Source organism: Schistocerca nitens, chromosome 1 (assembly GCF_023898315.1).
Source record: "Schistocerca nitens isolate TAMUIC-IGC-003100 chromosome 1, iqSchNite1.1, whole genome shotgun sequence".
NCBI lineage: Eukaryota > Metazoa > Arthropoda > Insecta > Orthoptera > Acrididae > Schistocerca > Schistocerca nitens.
Genome location: NC_064614.1, coordinates 297,726,425 through 297,741,702, shown reverse-complemented (window position 1 = coordinate 297,741,702; position 15,278 = coordinate 297,726,425). Strand labels below are relative to the sequence as shown.

General features: G+C 45.9%; 1 protein-coding gene across 1 annotated transcript in view; it reads right to left on the bottom strand.

Moving 5' to 3' along the window:
* The window catches only part of LOC126235517 (transcription factor collier), a 600,438-nt gene that overhangs the window by 391,100 nt on the left and 194,060 nt on the right, over positions 1-15,278 (bottom strand). The gene's annotated exons all lie outside the window — the stretch shown is intronic.

The window sequence follows — 15,278 nt, the reverse complement described above, 5'->3', positions numbered from 1 at the left end:
TAAGAAATCCAGTGAGCAAGAGAAGATCAATGTTGACATTTTAACTTTGTATAATCACGCGCCACTATTGGTCCGTAACTTTATGCTAGATCTCGAAAGAGAATCACTTAGGAAAGGATAGAACTCGATCGAAAATCTGCTTGGGGTCTGGGTTTATTTTGTTGAAAGTCATACCTTCTTGAAAGCCGTGTTACCTATATATACAAAAATATGATCCAGTTTTGTGTAAGTCGATAAGTTGTCTGCTTTTCACGCCTTTGATAATAAAATCGGTCTTAGGAAACAAGACTTGATATGTTACTCTTGATCTGTCACAGTGTCAGAAAAAGAGGTTGATTTCAGTCTTCCGTGTGTCACCTCACAGGTTCTCCTTTCTTTCTCTCTCTCTCTCTCTCTCTATCTTCGTCTCTCCCTCTCTCTCTTTTCTTAAAGAAAAGAGGAGTTCTTCTAAACAGAAAATTTTTCCGGACACGGGGAATTCATAAGCGGATTTCCGGATATTGTCCAAATTAACCAAATGGTTCAAATGGCTCTGAGCACTATGGGACTTAACATCTGAGGTCATCAGTCCCCTAGAACTCTGAGCTACTTAAACCTAACTAACCTAAGGACATCACACACATCCATGCCCGAGGCAGGATTTGAACCTGCGACCGTAGCGGTCGCGCGGTTCCAGACTGAAGCGCCTGGAACCGCTCGGCAACACCGGCCGGCTCCAATGTAACCATCAGCTGTTGTTGTGAAAGGATACAGCATGAAGTGTTTTGCTCTCAACTTTCATATTGATTTGTTTAGTCTCTATGTCCGTCCCGTAAGTCCACAAGTGGGAAATGATCTGAGTAAGTAGTCACAGATCACGGTCATGGAAGATGAACTAATCAAGAAATCACTGGAAACAGAAACAACCTTAAAATATCTGGGAGTAACCGCTCACAGAGATTAAAGTGGGATGACAACGTAAAGGTAGGTAACGTAAATGCCACGCTGAGATTCATTGGGAAAGTTTCATTGAAATGCAACTCATAAATGAAAGAAGCTCTTAAGAAACAGTCTTTCAATCTATTCTCGAGTATCGCTCATCATTCTCGGACCCTTAGCATGTTGGATTAAGAGAAGACGTACAGAAGACACAGCCAAGTTTCGTCACGAGTTCGTTTAGTAACCGCTAGAAAGTGTCCATCATCACCATTGGGTTCGGACGAAAGTGTTAGTGAAGCCTTTCAACGTTTTTTGCCGCTTCGATCGAGTAGCTAGTTCTATTGCGGTTTATCTGTGTAGCTTGTCGCGGTAGCGCTCAAAAATATTTCCTGTCTTAATAAATTAAGCAAGAAACAACGCGCTTGTTCTCTAGCTGTGTTACTGTTTGGACGCGGGCAGTGTAGAAACGCGCCATTTCAGTACTATGAATAATAAAAAAACATAAGTGAATTGGCTGTTTGATTAATCGAGTTTTGATTAATTTATTACACGTATTTAAGAGACTGAGCGAGGTTGTGCAGTGGTTAGCACACTGGACCCGCATTCGGGAGGACGACGGTTCAAACACACGTGCGGCCATCCAGATTTAGGTTTCCCACGATATCCGTAAATCACTACAAGTAAATGTCGGGATGGTTCCTTTGAAATGGCACTGCCGCTTTCCTTCCCCATGTTTGACACAATACGTGCTTGTGGTCCGTCTCTACTGACCCCGATGTCGACGGGACGTTAAATAAAACCTTTCTTCCGTATTTAAGAGCATTTGCAGGTTCTGCCCATGCTACGAGAAATTTTAAGATATCGCCATTATTACAGAACGATCAAGAGTTTTTATGTTGTTTTCGTGTGGTGGGCAGCGGTATTAAAAGCGTTACGGAATTCAACGTTTTACTTCCTCGCATACATGGCCACGACGAGAAAATCAAACAAAGTAGACTTGATACAGATCCTTACCGGCTGACGGGCATTTTTGCATGGCAGCATTTGCTAACGGAAGAGCTTCGAGAGATGTGACAGCAGTAGCAGTAGTTTCTCCATTACACTCTGTAAGTTGGCTTGCAGAGTACGGCTGCGGACGCAGTACGGGAGCGCAGTGTGCCTACACAGAGCCACCTCTGTCGGTGGCAGCTGCAGCGTCGCCATAAAGGAGGGCGGCAGCCGCGGCGACGCCGTGTAACCGGACACCGGCGGCGCCTGCCCTGCCGCCGTTGCCGGCCGCTTGTTGCTGGGCGGCGCGCGGCCGGTCGCACATTTGTCACGGGATAATCTGCCGGCCGGCCGGATGTCGCTCAACATCCGATCTGCGCACAAAGGCGCGCCTGCGAAAGTTAAACAAATCAGCGGATTTAAAGCGCCGCCGCCGCCGCCCGGTCCGTTTAGTGATGAGCTCGAGATTACATTTGGGCGGGTGCGCTTGCCGGCACGCGACCCGGCTGCGCGCGCACAAAGATTCAATTTGGTCACGGGGGGGGGGGGGGGGAGGGGAAGGGGGGAAGCGGCGGCTAGCGGAGCCGCGGCACGCGCGCCACGGGGAAGGAGGCAAAGCTCTGCATAAGCCGACTCTCACTGCAACAGCGCGACCCTCCTCTACATCTCCCTGCGGCAAGGCACTCACTCTTTAAATCACCAGTCTACACCTACACCCACAGTCCGCAAGTCACCTTACGATACTTCCGGTACCTGTATCTGCCCCCCCCCCCCCCCCCCATTTTCGCTGTTATATTCACGAGTTGTACGTGAGATCAACGCGTGACGATAAACCTGCGTGTGAGCTCTAATTTCTTAGATCTCACGACCGTGGTCACTGCGCGAGACGTGTGTGGGAGGGAGTAATACGCTGCCGACTAATCTTGGTACGCACGATCTCGGAATTACAACAGTAAACTTCTCCGTGATGCACGACGTTTGTTTTGTGGTATACGGTATTGCACGATGTCGTATTTATTCGCCGGCACCGGACAAGCAATTTCCAATTAAACATCTATCCTGTACGGGAGTATACATAACGGATGTACGAGCGCAAGTTGTAGACGCTTGGTTGACGACTTATGGAAGTCTGGCCGTGGAGGGTAATCGGGCAGCCTATGTAAGGCGACCGCTCACTATAAGCGGGAATTGCGAGTTCGACTCCCGGTTCGGCACAAATTTTCATAGTCGTCATTTCTTTATAGAGCTGATGGTTGTCCATATTCGCAACTGCGAATACGTTTCATGTATTTTTCTCGTAGCGTCTGCCACTGGAGTTTGTTGACTTTGGATCTGTACCTTTTATATTACTCCAACAAGATGGTCCCAGATTCATGAACAATATTCAAGGATCGGACGAAGAATATTTTTGCAAGCCTCTCCTTTCACGGATGAATCAGATTTTCTTAAGATCCTCACGATGAATACCTCCCTGGGATCTGCTTTCCGCCGGCCGGAGTGGCCGAGCGGTTCTAAGCGCTTCAGTCTGGACCCCGCGCGACCGCTACGGTCGCAGGTTCGAATCCTGCCTCGGGCATGGATGTGTGTGATGTACCTAGGTTAGTTAGGTTTAAGTAGTTCTTTCATACACAGAGATAAAATGTCGACTACAAAATGACAGTGTGCTGTACGTAGCTTAATCATCCGTTATACTCTTAAAACGTCCACGTTATCAAAGTACTAGTTCGGTACCTATATTAGTGTACACGCAAGGAGCAGTAAAGCACATGATCCGCCAACCAATAACGGCATTCCACTGTTATCGTCTGTGGCGTGCGCTTCGGGGTGTACAACATTCAGAGTTCACTCTCATGTTGCATTGCGTACGGTGAAAGTAATTACCCACTGCAGAATTCTTCATGGGTTGTCTAAAGTAAAAATATCACTTATTGCGTTAAGAGACGACAGCGAGAGTTTTCCAACCATATAAATATTTTTATGGAGAAAGGGAAGCAGAAACAGTGGCCTGGTGTGTGACTACCCTGGCATTCCCAGTTACCAGGACACGCAACGGCTGGGGCGTCGCGTGTGGGACAGGAGCACAGAGCATACCGCTGACATCGCACAGCATCTCCTGCCCTCTCTGTGCACAATGCATCACGCGGCCGCCTCCTTAGCTGCACGTCGCTAAGGCAGTCGTGCGCAATGCGGCAAGCGTTTCGCTACATGTTTAATACCCGTTTCATTTATCTACCAAAATATTCACAAAGAACTGCAAAAATTTTTGAATGAAGACTACGTATTAGTGTCAATTACACTCGATAGCACCTGTGTACAGTTATCTGATATGAATCTTGCCAATATTCGAAAATTTCCGAAAATTGCCTGGAATGATTGTTTTTTGAATGAAAGGCTCAAGCACAGCACATTTTCAAACTTTCAAGAAATGTTGATGTAGCAATTAAGTTGGAACGGCGGCACGTAAACAAGCTCCGGCTACAACTTACCCTATTTCCAGAGTCTTTTTGCCATTAGTTTCACAGTAAGCTCAGTCTTGTGTCGTATTACTGTATTTCACTTTATGTTACACGACTTAACCACACAGCAAAATACTGCCTCTTTGTATATTGTCACTTTCTGAAACAGTTTTTTCTATACTTTCAATCACTTTTAAAATATCTAGAGTATCTTTGATGTCGAGGACTACTGATGACCTTAATTTTTTGTTGGTCGTAATTTCCCTTTATGTACTTGACGAGTATGCATTTAGTAAAACAACTGATTGATTCAAGAACACTATCACCTCTTCTACTTCTATCAAATGGCTCTGAGCACTATGCGACTTAACTTCTGAGGTCATCAGTCGCCTAGAACGTAGAACTAATTAAACCTAACTAACCTAAGGACAGCACATACATCCATGCCCGAGGCAGGATTCGAACCTGCGACCGTAGCGGTCACGCGGTTCCAGACTGAAGCGCCTAGAACCGCACGGCCACCTACTTCTATCGGATTGTTTGTTCTACAGGAAGCCTTAGTGCGCATAAGGCTGCCCGTTTACAGTCGATTTGGCTTAGTACCCAGCTAGTACAACTCAAGAAACAAAAACTTCTTACTTTTTCGCGCTGACTACCATATCTGTTAAGTACCATTACTGGCTTCTGTGACGAACCATCGTCCTCAGACCTGATAAATACGCCATAATTGGTTCCTCAAAGTCTGAATAGCACTGTAGGTAGCAAATCCGGCAATTATATCCAACATAAATTCCGCTCGAGGGCGAAAAATGAAAGTTAAACTCAGCTACAGCGAACGGTAAATTTTCCATTGATTACGTAGTCAGTTACAGAAGCCAAAGTGTTTTAGCATTTCTGTTATCAAAATGTATATTGCCGGAAGTAATAAATAAAATGAGAAACGTGACTGAGAAAGTGACAAATCGCAGTTTTAAGACAGCCATGAACACACTGAAATGAACTAGAGCCAAAGCATGACGTATATGACAGTGATCAGGTCATTAACGAGCAAATGGCCGCGGAATGGCTGCAGGTCAGTGGGGCTTGTATGTTGTCACGTGCAGTGTATAAGAAGTTATCGGATGAGCTGAGGAGCGTGGCCAAGGCGAGTGGCCGCTTAGTCACAGCAGAGGCGTGTCTCGGTCGCAGCGTCACGTGGTGATGACTCCCAGGCAGCTGGCGGTCGGCGGCGGCGCCACCTCAGTCACGACCACGTGCCGCCAAAAACGACCTTCGTGGTTTTTTTGTCACTCTACAGTGATCCTACTTAGAGTCGTAATCTGAACGGGATAAACGTTTGCGTTTAGTTTTCCTTTATTCGTGACTTCCTCATCGTATACGAGAACCTGATAAAGAAAAAATTGTGGCTACACGCAATAAAAGATTTCTGTTAAAGCTTGAGATCTAAGCTGATATTTCCTTTTTGTTGTTTGTTGTCACGGGTATTCAATTCATCTGATGTCATCTTTCTTATCTACCTGTCTTATGCAGATATCAAGTACCACGTTGCAGACGGCGAAACAAATGAAACTGTTTCAGTAGGATGTCTTTAAGGTCTCAAAATACGACTACAAGTGGTAAAAATCCAGCGTCAAGCCCGGTCACCAAAAGCGCTGAGTTCCATTTCCGGTAATAAGAAGAAAAATAAAGAAACAAAAATTACATATTTACTTGCCTTATTTATAAAATATTTATTTATTTATTTATTTACTACAATTAGCCCACTATCTATGTAACAGTTTGTGGGCAGTATTATTATTAATGTAATTCTACTAATAAAATTTCTATTATGACGATGCGTTAACAAATTACAATTGTTTTTATTCTTTGTTAATATAAATACAGGTTATAAAATAAAATACAAAGATTGGAAAAAATAAATAAATAATGATTAAAGAGAATACAAATAGTAAAGAAAAGTGTGACGGAAGTAAGCCAAAGAGAAAATTTGCCCTTGAAATCGTTCGGATAGCCGTCATATGAGATAATGTACGTCTACGTCACTAACAATTATAAGATATTTTGTCTCCCATTTGAAGCCGGCCGGTGTGGCCGAGCGGTTCTGGGCGCTTCTGTCTGGAACCGCGCGACCGCTACGGTCGCAGGTTCGAATCCTGCCTCGGGCATGGATGTGCGTGATGTCCTTAGGGTAGTTAGGTTTAAGTAGTTCTAGGGGACTGATGACCTCAGCTGTTAAGTCCCATAGTGCTCAGAGCCATTTGAACCGTCTCCCATTTGAACTACGTTAATACAGTCAGCGCTGTGTTTATTTACGTAAGTAAACGCTTGTATTGTTCCGACATAGAAATCGGCTCTGGCTACCGCTTAATCGTGCACCTACACTTAATGATAAATACTGCCTTAGATCTGCCTGCTCCTAAAGTCAATCCCAGGTTCATCCACCGAGCACTGGGAACAACGCGGGAATATTTTGTTCCAGGTCTTAGAGGACATGGTTTGCTACTGTATTGTTCCGTTTACCAATACGTGGTATATGCACGGTGTGCATGAGAATGATGAGATCTTTCGCTTTTACGTTGTTTTTATGTCGTTGTGGGTCAGTGTGACTCAAAGGAGCCGGCGCTGTGGCCGAGCGGTTCTAGGCGCTTCAGTCTGGAACCGCGCGACCACTGCGGTCGCAGGTTCGAGTCCTGCCTCGGGCATGGACGTGTGTGATGTCCTTAGGTTAGTTAGGTTTAAGTAGCTCTAAGTTCTATGGGACTGATGACCTCAGCTGTTGAGTCCCATAGTGGTCAGAGCCATTTGAACGATTTGACTCAAAGGAAGGGGGAAGGCGAAATCCGGTGCCAGCAGATGAGGTACTACTCTTGATTGGCAGCAAAGGTCAACCCAGCCTACGTCCATATTGTATGGACGGATTATTTTTGAATGAGTGCGTACTCTATGAGGAACTACGGAGGCCGCGCGGGATTAGCCGAGCGGTCTCAGGAGCTGCAGTCATCTACTGTGGGGCTGCTCCCGGCGGAGGTTCTAGTCCTCCCTCGGGCATGGGTGTGTGTGTGTGTGTTTGTCCTTGGGATAATTTAGGTTAAGTAGTGTGTAAGCTTAGCAGTTAAGTCTCATAAGATTTCACACACACACCTCAGTTGTTAAGTCCCGTAGTGGTAGAGCCATTTGAACCAAGTATCATACGTTATGTTCCGAGGTTTCAACCGACATATTCAAGTACTTTTAGTCTACATACTGTTTATTACCTCTCGCCTGACTTCCATCGTCGTGATGTTATTGTGGTGTTATAGTAGTATGCATTGTTTTTCATTGCTGGAGGTGCCCCTTTATAAAAATATCTGTGACTGATTACAGATTTTAATTGCTTTATTGTTTTTTTGATAAGCAGACAAGTTGGCGTGACAAGCTCCTGTTGAGTAGTAAAAAATGGCTCTGAGCACTATGGGACTTAACATCTTAGGTCATCAGTCTCCTAGAACTTAGAACTACTTAAACCTAACTAACCTAAGGACATCACACAACACCCAGCCATCACGAGGCAGAGAAAATCACTGACCCCGCCGGGAATCGAACCCGGGAACCCGGGCGTGGGAAGCGAGAACTCTACCGCACGACCACGAGATGCGGGCTGTTGAGTAGTAAAGGTGTATTTCTGATGGATTGTAGCTGCTCTCGGAGCGCATAATATTGCTGTTGTCACAAATCCTGGGAAGCCCACAAACCTGACTGTGGAAAAAAACGCGTGGTGGAAGCTCGGAGGGCGGCAGGCGTGGCGCAGCTGGCGGCGAAGAAGGGGGCGTGTAGGCGCGGGCCAGTTAGCGAGCGATTGGGGCAGGACAGGCTCAGATGCCGGCGGATTGCGCTGTAACTACGGCCGCAGAGCCGGCTTAGGGACTAAGGCTCAGCCCGGCCCGGCCCAGCAGGGGCAGGGGATGGGGATGGGCATGGGGACACGCCGCCGCTGCACGCCTGCAAGTGCGTCCGCTATCCACCACCTGCCGCCGGGTCGCGGCGAACTTATCTCACCAGGACACATTCCTCAGACCGCAAACAATCCTGCCGGAGGAACATCCGCAGTTCAGCTTTATAGTAGAGATTGAAAATACCGCTTCAGTTTCAAAGTTTTGTGTTTTTGAATGCATGGATCACGACCGTTTCCAAGCTATTGCACTCCCATCACCTGGTGTGCTATCTTTGTGCCGCGACCCTGAGGGCCGCGATGGAGAGTACAGATCACACTAGAGTGGTGTTTTCAATCTCTGCATTGTTCACGACTGTTCGAGGCGCTGTTCTAATGCCGGAAACGTGCTTAAAGATGGATTCGCTGATATCAAACGTAGGACTCTATACTTTGCATTTCTGCAAGCGCTAGCTGTGTCACTCGTCGATCAAAGACACTACAGTTTTTCAGAAATAACCACGCAGAGAGCCGGAACATTGGTAAGGTGGGCATCTAACGATCCTCCAGGGGGGTGACTAGAAAATGCTGCGCGCCTAATATTGTTTCAACAAAGCACAGATCAGAGACAATTAAATACACTAATAACTAAAACTAATGTTTATATTTTACATGACAGAAATAGTACCTTAAAAATTGAGAGAAGCCTGTTTGAGAGAAGAAAAGTATAATTTAATGCTATACACATAAAGAAAAGGTTTGCATCACTTCGATTCCGAGAGTTCCGGAACCTGAATAGAAAATTGAAATAGAGATCAACATGAACATCATTTCCGCCCTCCTCATTGCTCATGAAAACCACACATTGTATGTTGTACCACCATAGAGCTGGTGGTCCAGATTGCTGTACACACCGGTACCTGTAATACCCAGTAGCACGTCCTCTTGCATTGAAACATTCCTGTATTCGTCGTGGCATACTATCCACAAGTTCATCAAGGCACTGTTGGTCCAGACTGTCCCACGCCTCACCGGCGATTCGGCATAGATCCCTCAGAGTGGTTGGTGGATCACGTCGTTCATAAACAGCCCTTTTCAATCTATCCTTGGCATGTTCGATAGGGTTCATGTCTGGAGAACATGCTGGCTCTAATCGAGCGATGTATTTATCCTGAAGGAAGTCATTCATAAGATGTGCACGATGGGGGCGCAAACTGTGGTCCATGAAGATGATTGCCTCACCAAAATGCTGCCGATATGGTTACTCTATCGCTCGGAGGATGGCATTCACGTATCGTGCAGCCGTTACGGTGCCTTCCATGACCACCAGCGGCGTACGTCGGCCCCAGATAATGCCACCCCAAAACATCAGAGAACCTTGCTGCACTTGCTGGACAGTGTGTCTAAGGCGTTCAGCCGGCCGGAGTGGCCGAGCGGTTCTAGGCGCTTCAGTCTCGAACCGCGCGACCGCTACGGTCGCAGGTTCGATCCTGCCCCGGGCATGGATGTGTGTGATGTCCTTAGGTTAGTTAGGTTTAAGTAGTTCTAAGTTCTAGGGGACTGATGACCACAGCAGTTAAGTTCCGTAGTGCTCAGAGCTATTTGAACCATTTCCTAAGGCGTTCAGCCTGACCGGGTTGCCTCCAAACACGTCTCCGACGATTGTCTGGTTGGAGGCAAATGCGACACTCATTAATGAAGAGAACGTGATGCCAATCCTGAGCGGGCCGTTCAGCATATTGTTGGGCCCATCTGTACTGCGCTGCATGGTGTCGTCGTTGCAAAAACCGACCTCGCCCTGGACGTCGGGAGTAAAATTACGCATCACGCAGCCTTTTGCGCACAGTTTAAGTCGTCCTGTGGCTGCACGAAAAGCATTATTCAACATGGTGGCGTTGCTGTCAGGGTTCCTCCAAGCCATAATCCGTAGGTAGCGCTCATCCATTGCAGTAATTGCCCTTGAGCGGCCTGAGCGAGGCATGTCATCGATAGTTCCTGTCTCTCTGCATCTCCTCCATGTCCGAACAACATCGGGACGCCTGGACACTTCCCTTGTTGAGAGCCCTTCCTGGCACAAAGTAATAATGCGGACGCGGACGGACCGCGGTATTGACCGCCTAGACATGGTTGAACTACAGACAACACGAGCCATGTATCTCCTCCCTGGTGGAATGACTAGAACTGATCTGATGTCGGACCCCCTCAGTCTAATACGCGCTGCTCATGCATGGTTGTTTACATTTTTGGGCGGGTTTAGTGACATCTCTGAACAGTCAAAGGGACTGTGTCTGTGAAACAATATTCACAGCCAACATCTATCTTCAGGAGTTCAGGGAACCGGGGTGGGGCAAAACTTTTTTTGATGTGTGTAGCAAATGCAAAAACGTAATAACAAGGTTAGACAGAGTGGGGAAACTACTACCCCGTAATTTTCTGGTGTTTCTCAGGGAGACATAGTAAAGTTCGCTTCTAGCGGACACGTGGTGGTTTTGACGTCTCTTGTAGACTTGGTGGACTGAAGAACCACATCTTGGTAGTTGGTAGCGACGTTGTATCTCGTTTCTGCCCGTTAAAAGTAAGAAACGTTTATGTGCCTGCGACAACTGTAAGATTTTTGTGAATGGAATTACTATGAGCCATGTCTTAAAACCAGCAGCGTATTGACGTGCTCAGGTTTGCAATGTTATGACTATGTTTTTTTAAAGCTATTAGTAATGTGAATGTAATAAACTTTAATGTATGTAACTCTATTGATGTGCTCACATTCCTGGCGACACGATGATAATGCGAATTTTTTGTAATTGTCTTATTTTCGCCTGTCGTAGCGCGCCGGCCGTTCAATACATGAGCCATCCTAGATCGGTAAATCCATTAATGCTTTTCTCATGAAAGCCACTTACGTTTATAGTGAGCGTGGGATGTTTTCGCGTGTTGATGCTGAGATACTGCATCTAAATTTCCAGATTGTTTTCTTTACTTTTGAGATGCGTCGTTAGGTGTCGAATGACAATTAAGGCATAGTACAGTAGTCGTACAATGCCACGTTTATCTCGCTTGCAGAAGTAGTCTACAGTCTACAGTGGAGGTTATCAGCTGATTTAAGTGGCGACCTCTTGTTTCATAGACAAAACAAACACTATAATTAGTTAGTGATAACTAACTTATCCTAGTCATACGGGATTTCGGAGAAACAGCAAAATCCAGGTGACACACTGGAATCGGCTGACATCGATTGCTACCTCCAATGATACTATTAGAGACAAATATAGAGTATTAATTTCACTCTCAGCTTCGCCATATACGTATACTTTCAGGAAGCCTCTGTAGAGTTTTTCGCAGTGTGTACTCCGTATCAGTATTGTCAAATGGCTCTGAGCACTATGGGACTCAACATCTTAGGTCATAAGTCCCCTAGAACTTAGAACTACTTAAACCTAACTAACCTAAGGACATCACACACACCCATGCCCGAGGCAGGATTCGAACCTGCGTCCGTAGCAGTCCCGCGGTTCCGGACTGCAGCGCCAGAACCGCACGGCCACCGCGGCCGGCTATCAGTATTGTCGATTTTCTGTGCTATTCCATTGCAGCAACTAAAAAGCTTCGTCAGTTTCCTATTACTGAAATTATTTTTTATCTTCTATGACGGTTCATCCGTTAGTTTTACAATCTTCTACCGGGAAAACTTGTTATGTGTATCCCGCTGTTGTGTAATATGGCTGTCTGTGGTATCCGACATAGCCACATCGAGTCAGTTTCTACTGTCTTGTCCACGTAAATTGAATTACTCGCTAACGGTAAATGTTACGGAATATATATAGCGTTTGTGTGAGACAAACACAATGCAGTAAACGTTGATGAAATGAATAGTGGGCCAACAGTAGTTACGTACAGTTTCGATGCATTTGTATAGCAATATACAGGTTTATTCGTAAGTACCACTAGAATCTGAAAAGACAACTGCATCAAAACTGCAAAAGACAGCTGCATGACAACTAGAAGGCACACAGAAAAACGACTCAAATCGAAGAATAGAGAACGTCTCCATGTTTCGATTCACAAGAAGCGCTGTGTCGTAGTTGCAGAGTGCACTGGTAGGGGCAAGCGTGTCAGACGGAACATGTACACAAATCATCCACTCTGTATTCTCGCATTGAATAAGTTCGCTCCTGTAGGTAGGCAGCCGAATGAACTGATTTACGAACTGGGATACTTACACACCATCCTGGGTAATTCGTGTCGGCAACTTCAGCAAACTGCAATCACGTACTGACGTTGGCTGTGTTACGAACGGTGTCCGTATTGACCATCTGTATTGCGAGTTAAAAGCTTGGAGAGATAGCTGTTCACTGATACGTGTCTATATTCTGTGTGCCTTACAGTGTTGACGCAGTCATCTTCTGAAACCTCGGAGGTACTTATCAATAACTCTGTGTTGGACAGCACACTTGCTGAGACTACAACAGTCCATCAAACGATGGGGAGAGACTCTTCTACAGAGAATCTACCAGGATATTTTCAACAGCAGCATTCAAAAATAAATAAATAAATAAATAAATGTTCAGGGACCGATGAAATAATTTCCCAAAAAAATGTTGAAATGTGTGTACATTCCAAAGGGACCAAACTGCTGATGTCATCGGTCTATAGACTTACACACTACTTTAAAGTAACTTACGCTAAGGACAACAAACACACACAAACACACACAAACACACACACACACACACACACACACACACTCGCATACATACCCTAGGGAGAATTCGAAACTTCGGCGGGAGGGGCAGGCAGTGACGTAACCGTGTGGCCACTCCGCGCCGCCCAATACCACTGCATAAGCATTGTCAACACCAAAATATCAACTCAAAGGATAAAATGAAACTCACTTCTTTTGTTAATTGGTTCAAATGGCTCTGAGCACTATGGGACTTAACATCTGAGGCCATCAGACCCCTAGAACTTAGAACTACTTAAACCTAAGTAAACTAAGGACATCACACACATCCATGCCCGAAGCAGGATCCGAAGCTGCGACCGAAGCGATGGTGCGGTTCCAGAGTGAAGCGCCTAGAACCGCTCGGCCACACCGGCCGGCCTTTTGTTAATTACTGATTCACTTAAAACTAAGTATTTTCCAAAATTTATCATTAACGTGGCGAGGCTGTGGTGTTATGGTTTGAGGACCACCTCCCTCCGATTGTATGACAAGACGTGGCACCTGTTAGACTTCTGTTTTTCCAGAGGCGGGCCGCGGCTGCAGGTGACAGGTCGCAGGGTGCCGGCAGGATGCGAGGCGGCGCCCCGCTGGCCGTAATTACGGACGGGGAGCCGAGGTAATCCCCGCATTTTGTGGCTCTTCACCCCGGCCGCTCGCCGACCCCGCCCTGCCGCGCAGTTCGCCTGCCCGGGATTAAGATGCCTTAGCCAGACCAGCTGATAGATTCTTGTTTAATTGAATATGTAATACAGCGTCCCCCATGTAGCGCAAAGCCAGCCCATTGTGCACACCGTGCCTGCCAAGTCAGCCGCGGTGGCGCCGCTGAATCACGTGTCGCGAGGCAACTGGATGGGGGCCGTGGGGGGCCACGGAATACGGAACGGAATCATGCCGCCGGGAACCAGTGGTCACAGTTCAGTCCGCACCTCGGTATTTTGAACAATGTCGGAAGCGTTAGCACCATAACTCATACAGCTAAATACACTTTACCACAAACATCAGGTATATCACTGATCTTCAGCGTGTGCTCAAGAGCGCAAATACACTTCAATAGACACGCTCAGACTGATAAATGGACAAAGTCCCTAGGTCTCTGTTAAAATCTTCTAGACGTCTGACGACATTCTTTCATTAAAAAGGTTTTTCAGCAGTCCTAGTATATCATTAATGTAATATTTCAGTGCGTTCTCTTTTTCTGATGGTGGGTAAATGCATGTGCTTAAGGTGTGCTAACGCTAATTCAAGCCAGTTCTTTCTCTAAGGTACTGCAGTAATAAACGACGCTTCTTCACAAAATAGAAAAATTAAGAAAAGGACAAAATGTTGTCCAAAATACTCGTCAGCATATCTGAAACTGAAAGCTGTTCCATAAATTGATCTGTAATCTAGCACAATTAACGATCTGTAAATACACGTGATATTCATAACTCCCTGATTGTTGTGACTGATTTCCATCGTTAAGTCTATAACTGTAAGAACCCTGAGAATTGAGGGCACCGATGCTGTCTCGCGAATATTTGGTGTATATCGATTTCGGCAAATATTTAGAGTTACTCTTTGAGTGCCATCTTACTGCTATCCCAATCGGGGCCGGCCGGGGGTGGCCGAGCGGTTCTAGGCGCTTCACTCTGGAACCGCACGACCGTTACGGTCGCAGGTTCGAATCCTGCCTCGGACATGGATGTGTGTGATGTCCTTAGGTTAGTTAGGTTTAAGTAGTTCTAAGTTCTAGGGCATTGATGACCTAAGAAGTTAAGTCCCATAGTGCTCAGAGCCATTTGAACCATTTGAACCCTACGGGGACTGAGACATTATAGTGATCTAGAAAGAGTGTGCTCGTTAAGGTGCAGTATTACGTTTTCAATTTCACAGTCATTCTTCTTTCAAAAAGAATTATCGTCGGAATGCTTGCTTTCATGCTCGGCACTTTCTCGGAGCACTAAGGAATATTGACTGAGTTGCAAGGTAGTTATTCTTTTCATTGCGGATAGGGTATTCTGTGTTTCTAGAATAAAACTTAAGGAAACATATTTAAAAGACAACTAGAAATATTCAACGTTTAGAGTGGAAATCGTGTACTGAGAAAGCGATGTGAAAACACATGGACCAGTTCAGAACTGTTCTTTTCCCAAGTGTTCGACTACTGATGCTAATGGCTGTGTTAGCGGTTGGTGGAAACATGGGGCAATATACCGTTAAAACTACTACCTTACTGTGGTCACTATAATCCGTGGAAAACAATATGCTACGAGTCCGGGGCAATGTGTTTCGCAAGTACGTAGATTGAGGT